Below are 24,961 nucleotides of genomic sequence, written 5' to 3' on the forward strand. Positions count from 1 at the left end.
CCACAGACCAGTGGAACAGATTAGAAACTCCAGACATTAACCCAAACATATATGGTCAATTAATATTTGATAAAGGAGCCACGGACATACAATGGCAAAATGACAGTCTCTTCAACAGATGGTGCTGGCAAAACTGGACAGCTACATGTAGGAGAATGAAACTGGACCATTGTCTAACCCCATACACAAAAGTAAATTCAAAATGGATCAAAGACCTGAATGTAAGTCATGAAACCATAAAACTCTTAGAGAAAAACATAGGCAAAAACCTCTTAGATATTAACATGAGTGATCTCTTCTTGATCATATCTCCCGGGCAAGGAAAACAACAGCAAAAATGAACAAGTGGGACTATATTAAGCTGAAAGCTTCTGTACAGCAAAAGACACCATCATCTCCCACCCTACAGCATGGGAGAAGATATTTGTAAATGACAGATCCAATAAGGGCTTGACATCCAAAATATATAAAGAGCTCACACACCTCAACAAACAAAAAACAAATAATCCAATTAAAAAATGGGCAGAGGAACTGAACCGACAGTTCTCAAAAAAAGAAATTCAGATGGCCAACAGACACATGAAAAGATGCTCCACATTGCTAATTATCAGAGAAATGCAAATTAAAACCACAATGAGATATCACCTCACACCAGTAAGGATGGCTACCATCCAAAACACAAACAACAACAAATGTTGGCCAGGTTGTGGACAAAGTGGAACCCTCCTACACTGCTTGTGGGAATGTAAATTAGTTCAACCATTGTGGAAAGCAGTATGGAGTTTCCTCAAAATGCTCAAAATAGACTTACCATTTGACCCAGTAATACCACTCCTAGGAATTTACCCTAAGAACGCAGCACTCAAATTTGAAAAAGACAGATGCACCCCTATGTTTATCACAGCACTATTTACAATAGCCAAGAATTGGAAGCAACCTAAGTGTCCATCCGTAGATGAATGTATAAAGAAGATGTGGTACATATACACAATGGAATATTACTCAGCCATAAGAAGAAAACAAATCCTACCATTGCAACAACATGGATGGAGCCAAAGGGTATTATGCTCAGTGAAATAAGCCAAGGGGAGAAAGAGAAATACCAAATGATTTCACTCATTTGTGGAGTACAAGAACAAAGGAAAAACTGAAAGAACAAAACAGCAGCAGAATCACAGAACCCAAGAATGGACTAACAGGTACCAAAGGGAAAGGGACTGGGGAGGATGGGTGGGTAGGGAGGGATAAGGGGGGGAGAGAAAAGGGGGTATTATGATTAGCATGCATAATGGGGGGTGGTGGGAGAAAGGGGAGGGCTGTACAACACAGAGAAGACAAGTAGTGATTCTGCAACATTTTGCTATGCTGATGGACAGTGACTGTAAAGGGGTTTGTGTGGGGGGGGACCTGGTATATGGGAGAGCCTAGTAAACATAATATTCTTCATGTAATTATAGATTAATGATAACCAAAAAAAAGAAAGAAACGGGGGATTACTCCCTGATAGGTTAAAACTAACTGTAAATCAACGATTAATGCATTCTTTAAATATCCTTAACTTTGATCATTTAAAGGATGTCAGATGATCAGCTATGGAAGCACATTTTTCTGATAGTCTTCCTTTCCCTTAGAAAAAAAAAGCAGTTCCTGTGTGGTGATCTTCAATAGGTTCTTCACAATGGTATAAAAGTCATATCAAAGTGTGGGCAAAGGTTTTGTTTGTGTTTATACAGAGGATCAAAGCCTAAATTGGCTACTCAGAAAACGAATTAAGATACGATATGAAAAAGAACTTCCAACATCAACATTCTCTGGAAGAGTCATTCCAGAAGATGATCATTAAAAACTTCAACAAAGATCCTGGCGCTGTTTCAGTTGTAGCTGCATTCATCCCACTGGTTCCTGGACTTGCCATTTGAATGAAGAAGGAGATATCTAAGCTGGCCTGTGCATACAGTAAAACAACAAATTTGGCTCGATCTATACTGTCGGAACTCAACCAAGAATTAGGAGAAGTGCAAGTTGCAGCTCTCCAAAGTCTTACAACTACAGACTTTTTACTGTTAAAAGAACATATGGGATGTGAACAGTTCCCAGGAATGTATTGTTTTAATTTGTCTGATTTTTCTCAAACTATTCAAATTCAGTTAGATAATATCCATCATATCATTGATAAGTTTTCACAAATGCCTAGGGTGCCTAACTGGTTTTCTTAGTTTCACTGGAGATGGCTGGTAATTGTAGGTCTGCTTTGGTTATATAGCTGTATTCCTATTATGTTAATGTGTGCACACAAATTAATTAGTAATTTAAAATCTATACACGCTTATGTTACACTACAAGAAGATATGTCAGAGAAATAATCAATCTTCCCATGTTTTCTTCCGTCTGCTACTTCTATAGCTTTTCTTCTTCCTTCCTAATTATAACCCTTAAGTAGAATTTGTGCCTCATATCGAAATTACCAAGTATCATAATTCTTCCAAGTGGTAAAGATACCTCAAGACAAATTCTGGGCATATAAGCCACAGGGCATAAATCTGCAAGGAATTTAAAAGCTAACCTTTTCAAGGAATATTGCTTCTCTCTCACTTACCAACTTAACATTTCCCTGTATGGCCCCGGAAGATGACTGGTTAGCCAGAGACAGGTAAGATTCCTCAAGGGAGAAAACAACCTAAGACAGGCACAGTCACAGGGGGGCCATCAGGTGAGAAATTGGGGATCAACAGAGGTGAGGCTTAGAACCTCACCCCCCCTGTTCTGAGAGAAATCTTCTGCATCCGTGGATGTTTTGTTGCCCTTGTCTAGCTTGGATTAATACTTAGTCTATAGGCACACACCTGATCATCTACATTTGCTTTCTTACAGCACTAAACTATGTTTTCTACCTTTATCTTGCATCTACCTACCACTTCAGCATTTTATTAAAAAAATAATAATTATAACAATAATAATAAGGAGAATGTAGGATTCACTTATAAATCAAGTATAAAAATCAAACGAATATTCATATTTGACCTGATTATAGTTCATAATGCGTGATCAAAACTGAAAGTTTCTGTGATGACTGCCTTTGCACTGTTCACCATGTAAGAATTTGTTCACCATGTAAGAACTTGTTCGTTATGCTTCAGAAGACTGGAGACTGTTTAGAACTAGGCTTGGGGTTGATTAATGATTGTGCATTGAGTCCCCTACACAGAATTTTATTGTTGTTCACAACGATTTGATCAATAAATATGAGAGATGCCCTCTCAAAAAAAAAAGTTAAAAATCTCAGGGAAAATTGAACAGGACATGCTGGAGTCTAGGAAAAGAGGATTATGTAAGCACTGGCTATGGTGAAAGTTTGGCCAGTCAGGATTATATCGTATAAATTTGATTTCTTTAATTTATGAAAGCATTGATTAATGTTTGTAGGTGTAGTTAAAAAGGACTTTGTAAGGTAGATGTAACAGTAAAAAGAAAAAAAAATTTAAACTTTGGTGAATTTGTCGGCCATCAGATTGATCTTTGGCACACTGGCAAGTGAAAGATCAACCAAGTGTGAGAGTCCATGGGAGAGGGCGACCCGGAGAAGGTAAAAGACCCAACCTCCCAACCAGCCGACGTTAGATCCTGCAGCACTGCAGTGGAGGAGCCCAAGCACGGGCCCCAGCAGTGGTGTCTCTCTCACATGGGGGCTGAGGTGCCTTCACATATCCGGCATCAGTGTTCCAGCAGGTGTGCTCTGCTAGAGCAGAGCAGGCTGGGCCCCTCGGTGCTCCCGTTAGACGGAGCCAAGGAACTGCCGCATGCTCGAGGTGCTCCCCGAGCCCCCGTATCTGTCTGGTTGCTGCCGCCCACCACCGTGTTGTGTGAGTACAGGATTATCATGTCCTGTATCCCCACCTGTCACTTTTCCTACTAAGCCTGACGAAAGAGAGGAGCAACCAAATAGGATCCTGTGGGCCAATGATGGGATGGACTGGCCACAGTTCAAGTCTTGGGAGAAGGGAAAAGAAACTTCCAGAATGAAGTTTTCCCAGGGTAGTAGCTTGATTCCTGAACATGAGCCAAGGAGCCTCATCTTTATTTAACAAAAAGTCCAAGTAGAAAGTACGGACACATGAGAGCCACAGTTTATGCCTGCCTTGAAAAGGGTCCACAAGGAGAAGATGAATTGCGATTCTGTAATCTTCTATCATGTGATCTTGGAAGCCAGGCGACATAAAGGCCTGAATGTGGAGATCTGAGGAGGATGTCTGTCAGGAGGTGGATTGGGCAGCCTGTTCCCCAGGAGTGTGAAAACCAAAATGGAGGCCCACTGAGACCCGCCCCTAGGGTGCTGGGGATCAAGAGCAGGTACAGAAAACTCTGAGGTCGATCAGATCTAGATGAATATAGTATGTATGGTGTGGGTCATTATGTCAGACCGGCGTCCCCAGATGAGTCTGAAGCCCAGTTTCTTTACGTTTGATATCAGTGATATACCAGTATTATGTCACGGCACCTCAGAGTGCCAGACAACTTCATTAGTTAACATTCCCCACAAAACCTTGTCAGAAACAGCACTGAGTAGCATGAGGTACTCCCGGGCCTACGCTTTGACAAATGATGTGGCCAAATGCCAGCAGCCAGATCTGACTGTGCGTCTGCGCTCCCCCGGGGAAATCACCTCGCCCAAGGTCCTGTCAGCTCCTTAGTGCTGGAACGCAGGGCCCTTTAGTTTGATCTCTGAAAAAGGGAGTCGGTCAGTGAGGCTGTTCTGTTTCTGTTTCTTGGAATCGGCCCCAGAATCTGGCACTGACTCCGTTTGTTAGAAGCCCATAGTTGTGATAGAGTAGTAGGGTTTCCCCATCTGTTTTGGGCTTTCTTTGGCAAAAGAATGCATTACCAAATTCTCAAATACTATTGAGAAAGGTCCATGGTAGGCCTTTGGAATATTTCTCGGAGTTCAAAAGCCAATTTTAAAGAATTGAAGAGTGTCTTCCTGTTGGCATGCATCAGAAACTCCTTGTCTGTAACTGTTAGGTTTTCAATTAATACTCTATGATGTGGCTCATGGATACCATTAATTAAATGAGCCAAGATTTGTGTATGTGCCTCCAGTAGCAAATCAGGACATGCATTTTTGAAATATTTTGGAGAACAATATCTCTTTGAAGTGTGTGTGGTCTGGGTTTTGAGGCCACATTGTCATTATATTTCCCATCCCTGAGAAGATATGTTCATTGAGTTTAGCTTTTGTTTTAAATGTGTTTTTCTAATTTACCATATAATACAGTCTGGAAATATAATATTTGCAAAATCAGAAAACAGATGTGGGTTTTGGGTTATATAGTTACATGTAAAATAAAAGAAAAATTACATTCAATGGGAATGAAATACTTCGATAATGATGTTAGTGATGTTAGAACACAGAACCAAAACATCTACAATATATAGCATGAATTAACTTGTCCATATTTGTGGGAACATTGTATACAGTCTGCAGTATTGCTAATTCAGTGAAAGTAGTCTTGTTAGAGATTTCTTTTGCACTTCCCCAATATTCTTGCACGTTGATGGTGGGCATGTCAGTGATACAACTAACTTGGAGGGGAAATGAACAGTCTCCAGAAAAATCACATATCTACTTACTCTTTGACTCAGCAATCCCATTTCTAAGAAGCTATTGCAAAGTTAACGCTGACAAAACTATATACTATGTGCACAGATTCATTACCTGGAATGTTTGTGATGGCAAAGATTGAAAACAAGCCCATCGATTGAGAGTGAGCTGAGTGAGTTATGATATTGCTGCACAACATGCTACCATAAAAGAAAACAAGGAGGGTCTCTACATAGTAGTAGATTTTGATCACCAGGATACATTAGGTGCAGAATGGTGTATAAAGTAAGCCATGTTTTATCAGTAGTGATGTGCTAATTCACAACAACTGGATATTGTGTTTATCTTGATGTAATGCAACATAAAATGCATAGTATCCCTGTGAAGTAGTCTTAAGAAAAGTGTTCAACCTGACTCTTACCAAGGAGACATGGGCAAACCATCAGACCAGTGTAGAAGGTGGGACGCCCTGCAAGACCACTCGCCTGTTGTCTTTAACTAGGATCTGTTCTGGGAAGAGATAAGGTTGTGGTAAGAACCATTCTAGATTAAAAAAGAATTTAGACTTTAGAGCTTAAACTGATTCTGGTTTTAGACCAGTCAACTGCACAAGACATTTTAGAAGAAACTAAATATAGGCTAAATATTAGATGATGTTAAAGAATTATTGTTAATTTGATGAGATGTGATCATGGTATTGTGTTAGGTGGGGAAATGTCCATTTCTCAGAAATGTACCCAGAGATATTTAGGGTAGCAATGCCATGTGGTCTGTAATTAAATACCATACTTCAGAATAAAAAAGTTGAAACAAATTGGGCAGAATGTTAAAGATCATGAAATCTAGGTGATGAATATGTGGTAGGGAGTACCATTATATTGTTTCATTTAATAAAAAGCTAAAAAATAAAATTGAAACAGAGCAACACCAGTAGAGGTGACTGCCCCGAGCTTCCTCCCTCCCGCTTCTTGATGGGTGGGAACAGCCTGGAGCTGGAGCAGCTGTCTGGACTCCGTAAGTGGTGGGCACTGGTGAGGTCAGAGGTCACCTACCAGCACTGGATACTTGCCTACCCAGAGAGAAATAATTATTATAATTAAGCCTTTGGAGAAAAGGTTGTTATAAATTTGCAGGATGTGTGAAGAAATGAGACAAACACCCTGAACCTCTGTTGCCATCCACATCATTGAGAGTAAATGTTAGAGCTTATGGGACATGTAAAAACAGGGGCCCATGGAACAACTCATGGTAGTCTTTGGAACATTGTTAATTCCTAATAAGTTTCGAAAGAGTTTCTTTGATTATCTCACTAATGACCAAATGACCCACCTCCATGGGGGTGGTTTATGAAACAGAGAGGAACCTGCCCGAGGAATCAGAGTCAGCCGTAAAACTCTCCATAAGTCTCTTTTGTAAACAGTACATTTCACCAACACTGAGGAAGGGGAAGTTATCATAAATAGAAGTACAGAAGTATATGGATATAAGAAAGCTGTTTTAAAAATTCATGAATAAAAAAATATGTGTATACTGCTTTCTTGGCAGGATCCTGATTGGCCTAGGTTTCCAGGCATAGTTTGTAGTCTGTGGCAAAAGTGATTGTTAAATATTTAATTTGTTTGGGAACTGTTTCCCAGACTATTATTACAGGATCACTTATTTGGTGCCATAAAAATTTTATATTTCAAGAAGTGTTTGATGTGCCGAAGACATGTAGTAATATTAATGCCTCCACACACTCTAACCCACTTCTCATCTTTCATGTTGAATTCGCTTTACAAGTCCTTATGAGGGGCAATGATTGTTCATTAACATAAACAGATCATAGCAAGAGTAAGTTTCCCATCAAAAACCAAGCTATGATCAGAGGCTAAATCAGTGATTAAAAATCAGTGATTAAAACCTGAGCAGGACTTTGTGACTGGATAGAATTATAAAGCGGATGAGTCTTCCATTCAGCATTTCTCATCCTTCTTCCAGCGTCCACATGAACCACTCCCTCCAGCCCTCTTCCCCAAGTGTACCTGCTGTCTAGGAACTTAGAGCTTCTTGGTCCATTGCAAACACGTGTTGTGGTATTTTCCTACGAGCATAGTGTCGTCTAGGACCTTTGTAAACCTCCACCTTCTCCCCTAAGCCTCCCATAACCCAAAAGGTGCTGTTGTAGAATTTTATCAGACTTACGGACACGAGTAATTTGCCTGTACAGTCCGAATTCTTTAACCGCCATGGTAAAATCCTATGGGCATAAGATGAGTTAGGGGCCATCATATGATGCTATTTCTTCAGTTTCACTGTGAGCCACTTACGGACCAATTCATCTTCAACAGAACTGAAGGTACAGAGGGACTTGGGAGAGTGTCAGAGGGTAAAGTCAAATAAAAAATGGGGGAGACAGAAAGGAGAATATATTTAGATTGAAAATAAGCAAGATTTTTCTTTTTACATTGACTTGCATTTAGTCACAATATTTATTTTCAAGTAACACTCAAGAAAAATACATTTCTATATTTCCTAAAGGGGAACCTGAGAAATAATGCATTGTCCATGGCCATATAAACAGAAATGGTCTAGACTATTTGTATGTGCTTGTTTCCCTTTATTTTAATTAAGTAATTATTTTAATCATTTGCAATTAGTCTTACTGTCCCTCATTTTGCAAAAGTTAATAATTGTAATTAATGGTTATATCTTCTGTTTAACTGCCTTTAGCAGTATCTGAAAGTGAATACAAAGTTTCTGGAAAAAAAAGGAACAGATACATGGGCCGATGTCAGGGTATATCTAATACTGGTAGATGTCCCAAGATATTCATTGATTCCTTCTTTCATGGCGAGATTTCAGGCACAGAATTGGCCTTGGCTAATATAAATTTTGGCAGCATGTTTGTAGTTCTAATAAATCAAATTGTCTCACATTTACGGTGCCAAATATTTTCTTAACTCACTCATATTAGTTGCTAAATATTTAGTTTCATGCCTTGGGGTTATGTTAGCAAGTTCCTGTTAAGAAAAAATAAGCATAACACATGAGTTTTTCATGAAATTAATTTTATTTATTTTGAAATATTGTCCTTTATTCTAATGGTATTCTTCCTTCTTTTTAATGTTGAAATAAATCCTTCCCTTTATGGAACGATGGTGATGGTATATGGTAATTGGTGTAATGTGTGCTTAATATTTTAAATTTAACAAAATAAAAAATGGCAAACCTATGCTTCTTTACTCATTTTTCCCCACTAGAGGTGGACAGGTTCTACTTGTACTGGAAATCAAAAGTCTGAGACCAACTGCTCCATATTCTGTTTTCTGCTTCAAGTGTTGTTTTCTAGAAGGTGACTGAATCAGAGTAGAACCAGGAGCAAAAAGGATAAAATTTGAAGGATGCTCTTCAGGTTGTAAACTGATTTTCAAGTTGCGAACTGCTTGATACTAATACTTTTTTTTAACTGAAAAGCTGTGTCTTGAGTTGAAAAGACCGGAACTTCTGAGTAAATTTAGAAATCGTTTTATCTACACAAAAAATTGTTTTTAATTCAAGTATCCTTGATATACAATCTTATGTTGGCTTGGAATGTACAACACAGTGGTTCAACAGTTACCCATGTTATTAAATCCTTACCCCTCTAGTGCAGTTACCATCTATCAGTGTAGAAAGATGTTACAGAATCATTGACTATATTCTCCATGCTGTACGGCTTATATTGTGATTGCAAATTATTTCTACCCAAATATTTTTAAGAGCTTGTCTTTCTTCTGGGCTCTTCACTGTGACTTTAAAGTAATCCTTTTCAGATTAATAAATCAGAGTCACCCTTGGAGTTTTTTCAGTTTTCTTTTATTAGGAAATCTGAGGTTAGCTAGAACCCAGCTGCAGAACATGAGAGAGGAGGAGGAAGAAAAGCCTGACAATGTGAGGCAATGCTTAACCATTTCAGTGTGTGCAATTAACCATTCATACACACTTCTTAAAAGCAGAGAGCTGGGATGATGGTGTCTGCAGGAAAAAAAATGTAATTAAATATTCCCCAGGTTTTTAGCTTCAGTAAAATTTCATCACAGTATGACATTTTATTGTAATTCTTTGCAATTTCTTGTTAACTCCCCATGTTCCCCTCTCCCCTTTAGAATCCTTAGTATGAAGTCTTTGCATGATCTAACTGAAAATATATATATATTTTGTCAAGGACAGATAATAGTATTTTATGCTTTTAAAAAATATGGATGTGGATATGAACTTAAGCTCGCACATCCGTATTTTTTGGAAAATTTTGTACAAAGGACTGTCCTCTAAGGATAGAATTCCCACATAAATGTCAATACCAACGTACTAATGTAAGTGCTCAAAAATACTTTTTGTAGAAAAAACAAAACAGTTGTCTGATGCTTTATGAACAAAGACCTCAAATATTCCTTGATCCGTCTGACACCCTGATCTCCTTTTGGTTGTCCTCTGTCCCATTCTCGGCAGGTTTTTTTCTTTAATTCCTCCCCTCCCCTCTCCTGCCTCTCGTTTAGTTCCCTTAAATTGGTACTTGATTTAAGGAGTGAACTCTTCCAACCCCACTGCAGCAGCTGATGGCCCCAGACCCCGCGCGGGGACTCCCGGACGCCGGCCCTCCCGCCCCGGGAGACGGTCCCGTCCCCGCCAGAGCCCCTTGGCGGCACTTTCCGCGGCGACTGGACGCGCAGAGCCCCGAGCCCTGCAGCGGCAACGCTCGGAGCCGCGGTTGGCCCCGGGCCTGGCGGCGGGCGGTAGGAGGCTGCACCAGCCCAAGGACGCTCGGGGGGCAGCCGCGCCCCGGGTGGAAAGCAGCTGCTCAGCGGAGAGCGCCCTGGGGGCGGAGCGGGGGCGGCGCTGCGGGCCCCGGATCCCACGGGCCCCGGGGTCACCTCGGGCCGAGGCGTGGCCCTGAGACCCTGGTTTCTGGCGGGCCAGACGGGAAGCTGCTGCAGTTCTCAGCCGTCGCCAGCCCCGCTTTCCTGGACTCGGATTCAGCCTCCAATCTGCACCCCCGGAAAGACGACCCCGAGGAGAGCATCAGCCCCGGGACACACTTCGCCTGAGGGCGGTGGTGTTTGCCCAGGCCGTCAGAGGCGGCGGGACCGACCCAGCCTTCCTGGGGAGGGCTGCAAGGAGCCCGGGAACCCGGCAGGGCGCGGGCCGCGTCGGGGCTCCGGAGGCGAGGGCGCTGCGCTGGGCTCGCTGACTCCCAGGCCCCTGCGAGCGCCTGCTGTGATTTTCCGCGCTCTCCACGTCTGCCAGGTGTCCCAAGCCTTATCTCCAGCAGCACTTGGGGCGTCCTTTGTGCAGACCGCTCACAGTGTTTCGCAAGATTTCCCTCTCCCTGGCAGAAAGGCTGGCACAAATTGCTGGTGCGGGTGTGGAGGAGCAGTTGTCTCGGCGGAGAGCTGCGCCTAGAAGCGAAGGACGCTGGTAGGGCTGGGATCAGAGCTGCTTCTGGTCCTGTGGCCCCCATGCTCTTGTTATGGCTAACAGGACTAGGGGCTGGAATTGTCTTCTTGCACTTCCTGCAGAAACTCCTGTTCCCTTACTTCTGGGATGACTTCTGGTACCTGGGGAAGGTGGTACGCTATGGAATTCGGATGGAGATGTGCAGGCTCCGAGGCGAGCTGGTCACTGTCCTGGATAAATTCCTAAGCCATGCCAAGCAGCAGCCTCAGAAACCTTTCATCATCTATGAGGGAGACATCTACACCTATCAGGATGTAGACAGAAGGAGTAGCAGAGTGGCCCATGTCTTCCTGAACCATTCCACTGTGAAAAGGGGGGCCACCGTGGCTCTGCTGATGAGCAATGAGCCTGACTTCATCCACGTGTGGTTCGGCCTGGCCCAGCTGGGCTGCGTGGTGGCCTTCCTCAACTCCAGCATTCGCTCCAAGTCCCTCCTGCATTGCATCCTCAGCTGTGAGCAGGGCCCTTGTGGTCGGCGCAGGTAAAGTATGGGGTGTGGTCTGCTGTGCAGAATGGCAATCCTGCCTGTGTCCCCCGGACCTCCTTTTTTGTTAGAACAGTTCACAGCTAATATATTGGGTGTGTGCATGCCAAGGGGACAAAATAGTATTACAGGTCTATGAGTGGTGGACAAACACACCCTCTTCCCATTTCAATCTCATACCCTGTTGTAGGTTAGTAAATATCAAGACAGCTTCAGAAACCTTTCTTAAAATTTCTGCTTCTGACTATTTGGGGAGGGGGCAATTTTACTGTTATTGATAACCTTCCATGGGTGCAAGAACACAGATACAGAACTTGGTCTATTCTAAGCTGGTCAGATCTGACACAATTATTTGATGAGTAGGAAAGTTAATCTTGCTGTCACTGTGGAACACCTATCTGCCTCTAAAGGTAACATTATCAAGTTTGACTACATTAGCAGAAAAACTATGTTGAATATAAAGTGCATGAATTCTGGTCTTCCTGTCTGCTCTTACTCTGCAGGGACTGCAAGCTAGGATTTGCCCTCCAAGATTGGGCTCCCACCTCCTAGCCAGTGGGTATGCACTTGGCAGACTTTTGGCCTTTTTGTTTTCTCCCACCCCCATCTGTGCACCATTTTTTTCCTTCCTGTAGTTCTATCCTTCTTTCTCCTCCCCTTGGAGTTAGGCTTTGAATACACATATAAACCCTGAACTACAAAGAAAAGTCTTTCGTTGAATACCTAATTAACAAAGAACCAAGGGAGATGGGTTGCATAACAAAGTGGAATTGAGTGTGAAAAATGATACTACTTGGTATAATCTGAATGGTTTATGCATATCATTCGTGTATGAGGGTAGGAAGGTAGAGGGTGAGCAGAATCCTTGGCAAGGCCCTTAGCGAAAATATTTAAGTATTTTAGATTAATAGTCCCATACTGTCACCTTGTGCAGACTTTTTAGATTCACAGCACAGTATGGAAAAATAATCTATTTATATGCCAGTGATCTCCAAAGTATAGAACTTTCCAGGTAACCTTTGTCATATTGTAATTGTACACTAAACAAAAGTGAGTCAAGCAATATATAGTAAAACGGTTAATTATTAAAGGCTCTCACTTCTGCTGCTTCCTGTTGTCCTTCCCACTCAACTTGTGACCTGATATGCATAATGCTTCCTTTCAAGGACTGTTTCATCTTGCTTAACCCACGGGAACGGAGAAGCCAAAAAGTCTCTTGTGTATTTTTTGATCGTTTGTTTTCATTCAGCGGCCATGTCTTCCAAGAGTGAAACTCAGCCTCTCACCTTGGAAAGAGGCTAACTAATATGTGATGGGATTTCTCTGGACAAGAAGTAGGATTAATGAGTCATACAGAATTTTTGTTAACAGGGTGAAGCAATGTTTACCACTTGTGCAGGGGCCAGTGATAATGTGAAGGAAGCAGGAAAAAAGTATCAGCAGTTCGTCTCTTGGATATACACAGACATTTTATTCCAATTCCCATGTTATTCCTCAGTCTAATTTAGATCACAGTTTGTGGAACAAACCTGAACCTGAAATTGTGCTAAAAACTGATAAAGCCATAAATCCCCTTTAGAAGAGCAAACTGAGAGGGCCAGAGTACCCCTGAAAAGAATGTTTTTCTGTGGCCATTAGGTTGATGCCAACTTGAGAAATACCCCATAGCTGGTCTCCAGAGGGATTCATCTCGAAGTCCGCAGAGCTGGTTACCTCTCAAAAAGACCATTCAGACTTGGCTGCTGATTGAATTGTAGCCTAATTAGGACCGATTAATCTAGCAGTTCTTGCTTGTGCCAGGTTTTGCTTTACCTGCCAATAAGGGATTGCATGGTTTCCTTGTTTTTGTTTTTTAACACCAACAGTGAGTTTTTACATGTAAAAGTCACTTTGGGATGCTGGAGTTTTAAGCCAAAGCCGTTTAGTTGATTGATTTGGTCATTTAAGTAGTATCTGGAAAAATCAACCTTCCATCTTTGTAGCCTATCTCCAAAATAGGCATATGACACATGTTTTTCAAAGATGGGACAATTCTATTTCGATTATTAGATTGTTTGGTAAGATGTTGCTTGTGTCATAGTCACGTCCCTGTGTTTGAAGTGCTTACCCTGAAATACTATATTCTTGGCCTCTTGGGTCTAATCAGTGAACAACATGTTAGTTTTTAGAACTTTAAATTTCAGAGGACTTAGATTCTCATTGGATATTTCTGATGGGGAAGCACTGTTAAGTCATTGTGTCTCGGGGGAGTGTATTTAGGTGGAAAGACAAGTCAAGTGGTTTAGACAGAGATAAGCCAAGCAGACCAGGATGTCATCTGTGGCCTGCTGCTGCTTAGCTGCGTGATGGGAGACGGGATCATCAGCTGCCCTCTACCTAACTGTAAAATGGTGATAATGCCTCTGCTTCACCGTAGGACTCCAGGAGTAAATGACATAGCTGTTGTAATAAGTGGCTTGCTGAGTGCCAGCTATGTACTCACTAGGTGAATTGAAATAAGTGCTATTATTACCGTAGAGTCATCCCAGGCTCTTAATAAGAGATCTCCTTGGGATTTTGCCGTGACCTCCTAATCTGGTTTTAGCTGTAAGAAAGGCTAGTGAGTCATTTGTTTGGAATCGGACCTTGAACACTTGGCTTTGGTATGTTTTAGCAAAATTTTATTTTTCAGAGTTATCTAGAGCCAGTTTCAGACAGGTTTTACAGACAGGCCAGGCAATGCCCACGGTGATAGGGGCAGTGTCAGTCGTGGCAGTGCCTAATAATTCTGTCTCCAGGAGCAAGGAATCAGCAAAAGAAGTCACTTAAGCCACCAGTCAAATGCTATTCATCCTCTTACTGTCCTTCACAAAAATGTCAATAGCTGCCATTTCCTCAAGTCTGACTATGTAAAAGGTATCCCCGTGATTCTGAAGGGCTGGTACAGGCCTATATTCTGGAAACAGAGGAAAAGCAATTCACCGAGTGTGTCTAGGGCAACAACATAGTAGATGGCACAGCAAAGACTGAAAACCTGAAAGACTGCTGTGCTATCTAGCCTGACTGTTCTGGGGGCTGTCAATCCCCTTTTGATATAACTATGAAAAAAAGTGCATTCCAGTTACATAAATACAGTAAAAAAAAAAGCTGCTAGTATTAAGTCATCAAGCTTTTCATACACAGATTAGAAAAAATTAAAACATTTATAAAACTATTATTCCTTTCTCTCATAGTCTGAAGAGTCAAAAATACTTGGAAGGAAGTTTTATGTCTGAGTAGTTTGCTTTAGAAGATGTATCAAGGGGCATCTCAAATTTCCCAGGAAAATGTCAGCACTTCCTAAAAATTAAGTAGTCTTAGATTAAGCCTAGTCCTTTCTTCCCAATATTTCAACTCTGATGTCGCTAATTGTGCCTGCTTCCAAGGTTACCATCCACCTGTCTATGCTTTTCTCTTTACTTCGAACAAACAAAAAATATTGGGTTGCTTGTATCTCATTCTTGAAAGTCTATGTAATTACATCCTTAGACATGTTTAGCAATAATATAATAATCCCTTCCATTTTTAAAGCACTTTATAAATTACAAAGGGTTTGTACACACATTATCTTACGTGATCCTCACCACAGCCGTAGCCTTGTTTTAAGGATGAGGAAAGCGTGGTTGACAGGGGGCAAGTCTTCTCCTCAGGCCCGTCTGTGTAGAGGCAGTACTGACAGGAGCCCAGATTTTCTGATCCTGAATCATAAAAGCCCCCTGGGGACACCTTTGTCTTTGCCCCCCTTTCTGCTCTCCCCTTCCCTTACCCGCCCCCCTCCTTTTAGCCTCGTCTTACAAGTCCTCCAGACTGTTCACTCAGACTGTGCAGGGCAAATGTTCCAGTTAACAGTCGAGCCGTGGTAATTCTCCAAATGACTTTCAACCGTAATGGCATCTGTTTTTTAAAGACCAAGAGGCAGAGTTAGAAGAAAAATAAAGACCCTTTAAGCTTTATAGAAAGGTACTATAAAATACTTTTTCAGAAAGTAATATGTGCTCACATAAGTAAGACACAGCTTGTGTGAACTTTTATTGTTTTATCAATGTACTTTGATATCCTCATAGAGCTCTACTTTAATTTTCAGGGCATTTTTAATATTTTTACTGGTAGTAGAATGAATCACTGTTTTGCATTTTTTTTTCCATGTGAGACTCAACTAGGTCAAGGATTACATCCATTCGAAAAGAAAATAACTGATTTTGATAGGATATTTTAAGTGGCTTCGTGGTTCTGGAGCTGGGAAGGACAGTACTCTATGCATTCGTGGATGCATGGTTTTTCACTGTTGATCACAGGGACACTGACCAGGGGTGCTTATTTACAATACCTGCTGAGCACACATCTGTTATAAGGGAATGATGCTTGAGTACTGTCAGGAGCAAAAATGACTTACAGGGTGGCTGTGCCTCCTCAGCAGAGGGGCAGGCTGAATGGGAGAAGCACCATCTTGGAGATGGGGAAACGTGCTGAGACCTTAACTGTTCCATTAACTGACTGCTAAGACATGGCAGATTGATGAATGTCACTACATCCTGTGTTAATTAAATGGAAAGGACACAACAGATGCCTGGACCATAGTACATATTCAATAAATAGTTGCCATAATTATTTTTAGTCGCATGGTGGCAGAGACCTATATGCAAAGTTAAGAGGTCAGACTTTGGTTTTCACAGTTGAAAGTCTTTTCCCCTGTGTACTTTTATTATGATTATTAATAAATTAACATTTGTAAAAATAGCTGACACAATATTCATGATGAAATGAGTTTCTGGCCTGATCAAATATTAGCATCCATATCATAATATGAATTGCTTTAGGACATTGCTTACTTAAACATCATTTATCTTAGAAATGGTAGCCTGCCCAGTACATTCTGTGAAAAGTATTGAGCTGCTCTAAGTAGTAGGGTGCTAGTTATAAGCATGTGGTGGAATGTGTAATTTCATTTTGGATTCTATGTGAGTATCTTTGCACTATGGAAAGCTCAGGTTAACTATTTGTAGTTGGATTTCTTATTAGTTTAATTAACACATAAAAGGTTAAAGTTTAAATGTTTGCCAGTGTATTAAGAGCTACAAGCAATGTCTTTGAAAGTATTAGATTCTTTTAAGTAGAATAAGATAGAGTTTTTCATTCAGTATGCATAACATACTTCACACTAAGTTTTACTCATTGGTGTTATAGTCTCAGAAATGTAAGAGATACAATAATGATGTGAAGGAAAGAAATTAAGTTGTACAGAAAGTGCCAAAGGATCATAGTGAAGATCCTAAGTTACCTGTTGTTACGCTTGCAGCCCTACCAAAGGTCATAGAATATTCAGCTGCTTGGTTTTCTTATGATAGTTTGCTGCTAAGACCTGCATCTACAGTGGATCCCATGGGCAGAGCTCCATTCCATAAACAGGTCTCTCTACACCTACAGTGTGTGTCCCGGGGGCTGGGTAGGATGCCCACCATTCTTTTGAGGCACTACAGGTTTAGTAGAGTGGAATCCTCACTTCACAGAAAGGAAAAACTCATGAAACACAACCAAGTTTCCTTCAAGTATTTAAACACATGCTCTCTTATGTCAGGACTTTATATTCAGAATTCACTTTCGAAGTGACACTGCAAGTTTTCATTTTATTAAGAAAGATTGACACTGATGAGTAAATCATGATTCTTTATCTCCTATAAGACTTTTCAAATTTTCATTTCAATTTTCACTATCCTCATCTACATTTCTTACCACTGTTGCAGAAATAATTTGTAGATAAACTTCAACAGAATTCTAAATGTGTCAGCTAAGTCAATTTAATTTTAATGTATGAAGGAAATTAAATTGCATCTCCTCTGACCTCTAGGAATCTACTCCCTTTTTCTTGCAAAAGTCATTCTCTTTCATAAGTACTCAGTGTTTCTTCAGACTTTACAATTCCAACACATTTGGGGCCACAGTTAATTGTATTGTAACTTTCTTGGCACTTAACTTTGCCAGCTTAGACTTATATATCATCAGGAACATATAAAAGTTTGTGCTGTTTGAAAGGAAAGGAGCGACACACAGCAGCAATTCACCGGAGAATTCTGCTTTATTAGGGAAAGGTGCTGGGTTATATAGGAAGGGGCATGGGGTGATTGTGGTGTCACTTCTATGGGGCTCATGGCTATTGGCTAGGTGCTGGGATTAGGGGGGCGAGGGGTGATTGGGGTTCAGGTGGCGCCAGTGGGAACTGAGGACCCAGAAGAGAAGCAGGAATTTCGCCATCTTATGGGTGGGGGCCTTTCATTCCCCCCTTTCTCCTCTATGGGGTTGTGGAAGTTGCTTTCTCTCTGACTGCTTCCTGCTGAACGGGGGCGGAGAAGGGAGTGAGGGCTTGAGGACTGGTAGGAAAGGGTTGATAGGACTCCCCACAGTAGGGACGAGTAGATGTGGACTTCTTCAGGTTGGAAATCAATGAAGGTTCCCTGTAACCATAGGTCGAGGACTTGTTGATTCTAATGGTGCCAAGAGGATACGGGTGCCAGAAGCCAGGCGTCTGTGACCATTGTTTCCGGGAACAGTTTCCAGTGGAGAGAGGGGTCCATCTCAGCGTGTGGTGAGGAGGTTACGTGAGGGTGAGGGATCTTCTGTGGCTAAAAGCTGGTAGTTCCTGAGTAAAAGCTGGTTGAAAGTTTGATTCGAGATTTTACCAACTTGGGATTTGATAAACTTTACAAGGTGAGAAGAGACAGGTGAGGAGAATGATTATTATAGGGCCTGCAATGGGCCAAAGCCAGGTAAGGAAGGGGTTTGTTAGTATTGAAGAGAATGGGTTGGAGGAGTAATACTGTGGGTACCGGGAGTTACCCATGTAGTGAATTGCGCAAGACCAGTAGGGACATCCCCGTAGGTGTCTGGCCATCGCCTGCAGCAGGCTTGTTTTTGGTCATAGAGGAAGCAGAGGTAGGGAGAATAAAGGTAGCTGCTAGTGAACACTTCAGTGGAGAAAGGAAAGTGGAGGTATAAAGGCTAGGAGCAGCCTTTCAGAGGGCAGTCTGATGTGGCAATGAGGGCAGTAATTTTTGTTTGATGCTGTGTGTAAGTCTGTCTGACTTTGAATCGCCATACAAAGGAGGCTGGGGTGGCGGGGAAGACAATAGGAATCAGTAAAAAAAGCGAGAGAGAGCGAGGGAGCAGTAAAGGAGGAAAAAGTCATGATTCGGGTATGGATGGCAAAGGGGGTGAGCGGGATTTTGGAAGAAAGAGGACAGTAAGGTCAGGAGTCTGGAGGGAGGGAGAGTCTGTAAACTTTTGTAGGTTAAGAGATCCTTTAGGTGATGTGGGGACAGAATGGTAAGGGGTGCCCCGAATGTCAGTTTATGAGCTTCCTTCTGCAAAGCTGTCCAGTGGCTAATGCCCATAGGCAGGGGGCCCATCCCCGAACTGTGGGGTCTAATTGCTTGGAAAGATAAGCTACTGGGGCAAAGGATGGGCCATAATGTTGGCTTAGGACTCCTAGAGCTTGACTGGACCTCTCATGAATGTATAATGAGAAGGGCTTCAACAAATCAGGAAGATGGAGAGCTGGGGCTTCCACAAGGGCTTGACGGAGCTTAATGAAGGAGTGTTGGGGTGAGGAGGATAATGGTTCTTCAGGGGTCCCTTGATGAGGTGGTATAGGGGTCATGCCAACAGGGAGAAGTTAGGGATCCATGCTCTAAAATACCCAGCCAGGCCTAGAAAGGAAAGGATTTCTGTCTTGGTTTTGGGAACGGGCAGGTCAGAGAGGAGTCGTTTTTTTGTCTAAGGAAATGGACTTTCTTTGTTGAGATAGAAGAAATCCGAGGTAAGTGACAGAAGGGGAAGAGATTTGAGCTTTGACAGGGGATACTCGGTAACCTCTGGAAGCTAGAAGGTTAAGTAGGGGGGCAGTGTCAAGTTGAGACTGTTCCCACGAGGGACTGCAGAGTAGAAGATCGTCTACGTATTGTAATAAGGTGGACTCCGAGTGATCATGATGAAACTGTTTGAGGTCCTGAGCTAGGACCTGTCTAAAAATATGGGGACTATCTTGGAAGCCTTGTGGCAAAACTGTCCAAGTGAGTTGTTCAGAATGTCTTGTGTATGGGTCCGTCCAGGTGAAGGTGAAAAAATCTTGGGAGGAGGAGTCCAGAGGGATAGAAAAAAAAAATGTGTCCTTGAGATCTAGGACTGAGAAGTGGGAGGCCGAGGCAGGGATCTGCGATAAAAGGGTGTATGGATTTGGGACTAAGGGATGGATAGGGACGATGGCCATGTTGACGAGGCAAAGGTTTTGGACAAGGCGGAAAGATCTGTTGGTTTTTTTAACAGCTAATATGGGGGTATTAAACGGGGAGTGAGTGGGTCTGAGGTAATTTTTGTTTAAAAGATCTTGAATGATGGGTTGGAGGCCTATGAGGGCTGAAGTGGTTAGGGGGTATTGGGCCTGACATATACTGAGAGTGGTCACGTAATTTGATAGAGGCAGGAGGACATAGAGCCATGGAGGGGCTTGTAATGTTCCAAACTTTGGGATTTACAGGGTGTATGAGGGCAGAACTGGAGCTTTCATTGGGTAGAGGGGGGTCGTCGGCTATGAGGGCCATCAGAAAGGGAGTACTGGGGGCTGTGGGAGTGGATATAGTTATGGAAACATGGAGGAGAGAAAGGATGTCCCGTCCTAGTAAAGGGATGGGACACTGGGGCATAACCAGGAAGGAGTGGGAGAAAGGTATGGGATTGTCTTAGATTGTGCATAAAAGGGGGGGGGTTTAATGGGAAAATCTGTTTACCTCCTACCCCGACTATAGGAGTAATGGCAGGCGTGGTAGGGCCCCGGTATTCTCGCAAGACTGAGAAGGTGGCTCCTGTATCTAGGAGGAAGGAGATGGGGTGACCGTCTACTATTAAGGTAACCCTGGGCTCCTGTTTGGTGATGGAAATGGTCGGGCGAGAAGCCCCCAGGCCCCATCAATCTTATTCTGCCAGCCCCACTATGGCGGGCTTAGGGTGGGGGTTGTTCGTCCAGCCTCCCCTTCGGGCGGCTGGGCAATCAGACCCCCAGTGGCCCTTTTTGTGGCATCTGGGGCATGGGGTGGTAGGAGATCTGGGGGAGGGGCACACCCTTGACCAATGTCCTTCTTGTCCGCACTTGAAACAAGCTCCTGGGGTGGGGGGGCTTGTTTGCAGAGGAGTGCCCAGGTTGTGGTTTTATCAGCTGGGCCAACATTTGGAAATTGGCCTGATCAGCCTTTTGTTTACGGCGTTCTTTCTCCTCCTCCCGGTTATGGAAGACTTTAAAGGCCACTGTTAGGATCTCAGTCTGTGGGGTAGCGGGGCCCTGTTCCAACTTTTTGAGTTTAGCTTTAATGTCGGGGTAGCTTTGAGCCAGGAAGTATGTCATAAGGACATGTCTCCCGTCAGGCGTTTCTGGGTCCAGGCTGGTAACTGTAATAGGGCTTGAGTGAGTCTGTCTAAGAACTCGGAGAGAGCTTTTGAAAATTGATTATTTATGAGCTGTTTTTTTTCAGACTTGCTATTAATCAGCAGGCGAAGGTATCTCAAGAGCAGAGACCCACGGCGGTGGGGGACTGATGGGTTCTGGCTCAGTCTGTGGGGGAGAAACAGGTGATGGGGGCAAAGACGGAGGAGGCTCCTGGGACTTAGAGGGGGGCTGAAAGTCTCAGGCTTGATCTGCAGGGGGGTGAGGTGGGGGAGGAGATGGTGGTGGAGGAAGGGGGAGGGGCTGTGGTAGGAGAGGAGGGGGAAGGGAGTGGGCGGGAGGCTTCTGTGGGGGAGACGGCTTGCAGGCTAGGAGAACTTGGGGGGAGGCAGGGGGAGGAGGCGGAAAGCTTCGGTATAGGGAACCTCCTTCCATTTTTTCAGGCGCTGGCAGTAGTTAAAGAGATCGCGAGTGATGTTAGGATCAAGAGCTCCCCCTGCGGGCCATTGGTTGTGATTGTCTAGGGGGCATGTCGGCCAATCTTGGGAGCAGTATTTGCGGAGAAGTTTTGGTTTTATATCAGGCGTCAGGGAGAGGGTGGCTAGATGCTTGAGCAGGCATTCAAGAGGTGAGCTTCCAGGGAGGGACGAGGAGGCTCCCATGGCTAAAGGACAGAGAAGGAGACAAACGGGAAGACGAACGGAGACCCTCGGACTGGGAACAGACGGCAAGGAGACAAAGGGCGTCCCCGATGATCCTTGGGGGTCTGCGGAAACTCGTATACGAGTCGGTTTCTTAGGAAGTGTGGGTCGTCACCCAGACTCCTCTAAGAAGGCAGAGTGCCGGAGTCCGAGGTACCTGTACTAGGAGTTTTCTGTGGAAGGAATTTTCGGCGGAAGGAACGGAAGGGGGGCAGGGAAGGGAGCGTTCTCATCAGCTAAGGAGTCACCTCGTTTATGGCTGTTGGAGGAGGGGCCTGAGGGTCCGCCGCAGCCGTGAAGGCCTAAGGCGGGGAGAGCTCCCTCCCCGGGGAAGAGCGGCCCGCTCCAGGGGAAAACTTACCCAAAGGCCAAAGGGGAGTGGTGAGTGTGAGGAGCCAGCGCCAGAAAAAGAGGACGAGGGCAAGCTGCTGCTGGTGTCGGGGGGAAGATGGGGCCCAGTTGGGGTGTCCCATCTCCCAGATTTTGGCACCAATGAAAGGAAAGGAGCGACACACAGCAGCAATTCACCGGAGAATTCCGCTTTATTAGGGAAAGGTGCTGGGTTATATAGGAAGGGCATGGGGTGATTGTGGTGTCACTTCTAAGGGGCTGGTGGCTATTGGCTAGGTGCTGGGATTAGGGGGGCGAGGGGTGATTGGGGTTCAGGTGGTGCCGGCGGGAACCGAGGACCCGGAAGAGAAGCAGGAATTTCACCATCTTATGGGTGGGGGCCCTTCACTGTTAATTTATAATTCCAGATGAGAGACTTGAAATTAAGGTAGCAAAATGAGTCAGTTCAGAGACTTGTACTAGTCTATTCGAAATGCCAGGGGGAGTCATTAAAACAAAATATAGTACTAAAAATTAAAGAGAAATAGGATGTCTAGGTCATTTGTTTGTCCTGCTTTTACATCGATTGGTGACTTGCCTTTTCCCCAGTATTCCTTGTGATTTTTCACTTCTTACCAAAGCAATCTGTGTACAGCTGTGTATGCTCAATAGAATTAGATGTTTTCTCTGGATTCTTACATTTTCATTTGGATTTGCTGTAGAAAGAAGAATGAACTCACAAAACTTCAAGTCCCAATCTGCCTCCCAACTCCCAACATACCAACTCCTTATAATTGTCTGTGTTTCCTTAGTTTTCTTGCAAGCTTTATTTGTGAACTGCCTGGTCCCATTTGACACATTGATCTTACTGCTTCTTTGTGATCAGGCTGAGTTAGATTTTGAGGAGGTAAATCATGAGTTTTGCTCAAATGTATTGTATGGGAGAGCCTTTTGTGTGACATCTGTATGACCGATGGCTTTTGGGGATAACCAGATACTGATTTACATCTCCAGGGAAACGTTTAATGCAGTGCCCTGAGTTCTTCAAAGCAGAATATATCTTGTGATCATTTTTGAAGTTTTGTTAAAAAATTAGAAAAAGAATTGTTTAGAAGGGGAGGTCCATATGTATATGGACCCGAACAATCTGACCAGGATGTATTTTACATTTAGTAACATTTTCAAGTTGAAATAGAGTTGATAATCAGTGTTATATTGGTCTCGGCATTTCAGGCTTTCCCCCTCCCCTTGTTCGCTTGCCGTGGGGTCCCGCCTGGCCTCAGATCCCACTGCTCCTGATGGAGGCTCTGCTTTTCTCCCCCTGCTCCCCCCTGCCACTGCGGCTCCCTGCTCTGAACTAGGGCTCTTATTACCTTTTCTTTTTTTCCTTTTGCCCTCAAAGACTTTTGTCTTTAATTATCCTGATCCAGAGAAAAGGGCACCTCTCATTCTCCTCTGTCAACCTTTGGCTTCGGATGGTCCCTAAGGCCTAATGACCTTGGGATTCCAGAGCAGTGGGCGGACTCTCCCGGATGTGCTGCATTCAGAGAGCTCTGAACAGCCACAGACAGATGGCTGCTTAAATAATGAGTTACTGGGTGGTATTTCCAGGAAAATGTCTAGTGAAGTATCCTGATTTTAGACTGAAGGCAGAATATAAAAGCAGAGTTTTATTTAAAAGTTACAAAGAACCATAATCTGAATGGTGGAGTCCCAAAATTCAATTTGAGTTAGCCTATTTGCATTGATTAAACCAGATGATAATCAGATTTCCCTTTAAATTGTTCCTGTTGAGACAGAATCCTAAAATGACTGTGATATTAGTCATCCACCCAGGACAGGAAATCAGCACTGCATTTACATTTTATCTCTCTCTTCCAAACCACAAAGGAAAGCCAGGTGAATGAGCTTTATACTTTATTCACTTATTTCTAATCCTTTGGTTTTTAGATTTTCTGGGAACTATAGAAGGAATCCTTCTGAGCCTCCCAGAAGAGATCAGTGTTTGGGCAATGAAAGATTCTGTTCCATGGGGCATAATTTCACTCAAAGCCAAGCTGGGCACAGCATCGGAGGGGCCAGTGCCACACAGCCACCAAGTTGCCTCAAGTCTCCTTATCTTTATATTTTTACCTCTGGGACAACAGGTAGGATCTATGTCTTCTTTAACAGGATGCAGTACATTTGCAAAGCAATGGTGTTGGGCAACTTTGCACCACGTGTCGTCCCCAGACACCTGAGAAGGCCTCTGCCACAAAGAAGACCGCTTAGGTCTCAGAACTCTCAAACTTGAATAGAAAAGTTAATTGCTTCACTTTTAACTTAGCAGGTCACCATGCTCACTTGGCCATGGTCTGATCTGGACAGATTGTCTGCACACTTGGCATTTTAAAAGGCCCTGGCATGGCTGAAGTCCTTGAGCCAGCCCCAGTGGCTCAGTGTGAACTTTGGCCAGCTGCTTAGGCATGGTCATTGCTAGGTTCTCTGCCCCTTAGATTCCTGATACATACCTGAAGAGATGAGCTTGAATGGTTTCTCATTACCCTGCTGGATTAAAAAATCCATTAGCCTACCTTAAAACAGTTCCATGTGTTCCTGTTTCTGATGTTAAGTCCTGAGCACAGTCCAACTCTAGCTGTGATTTAAGCACTTGTAGCTGGCACTTGATTTCCTTGAGGGTGAGTGAAGTAGGTGACACACAGGAAGTTGTGAAGGCATCACAGGTTTCGGAGAAGACACACAACAGAATCAAGTCCCTAAACTTACCTTATTTTAGGAAACACACACACGGAAAGAATAATGAAACTGCCTGAGACGTCAGTAGGCATGTTAAGCTTAAGTGATTCTTAGGAACAACTGGGTCATGTTTACGGTAGACTCGGTCACCTTTTAAATTAGTTTGAAGATGACTGGGGGGTTTGAAGTAGGAA

General features: G+C 43.3%; 1 protein-coding gene across 1 annotated transcript in view; it reads left to right on the top strand.

Moving 5' to 3' along the window:
* The first annotated feature begins 11,535 nt into the window (after window positions 1-11,535).
* The window catches only part of LOC118925256 (olfactory receptor 13G1), a 90,761-nt gene continuing 77,335 nt past the window's right edge, over window positions 11,536-24,961 (top strand). Inside the window, exon 1 of the mRNA XM_057490568.1 lies at window positions 11,536-11,552. The gene's annotated coding sequence lies outside the window, so the exon portion shown is untranslated. The remainder of the gene's footprint in view (window positions 11,553-24,961) is intronic.

The sequence above is a fragment of the Manis pentadactyla genome, chromosome 13 (assembly GCF_030020395.1).
Source record: "Manis pentadactyla isolate mManPen7 chromosome 13, mManPen7.hap1, whole genome shotgun sequence".
Lineage (NCBI taxonomy): Eukaryota > Metazoa > Chordata > Mammalia > Pholidota > Manidae > Manis > Manis pentadactyla.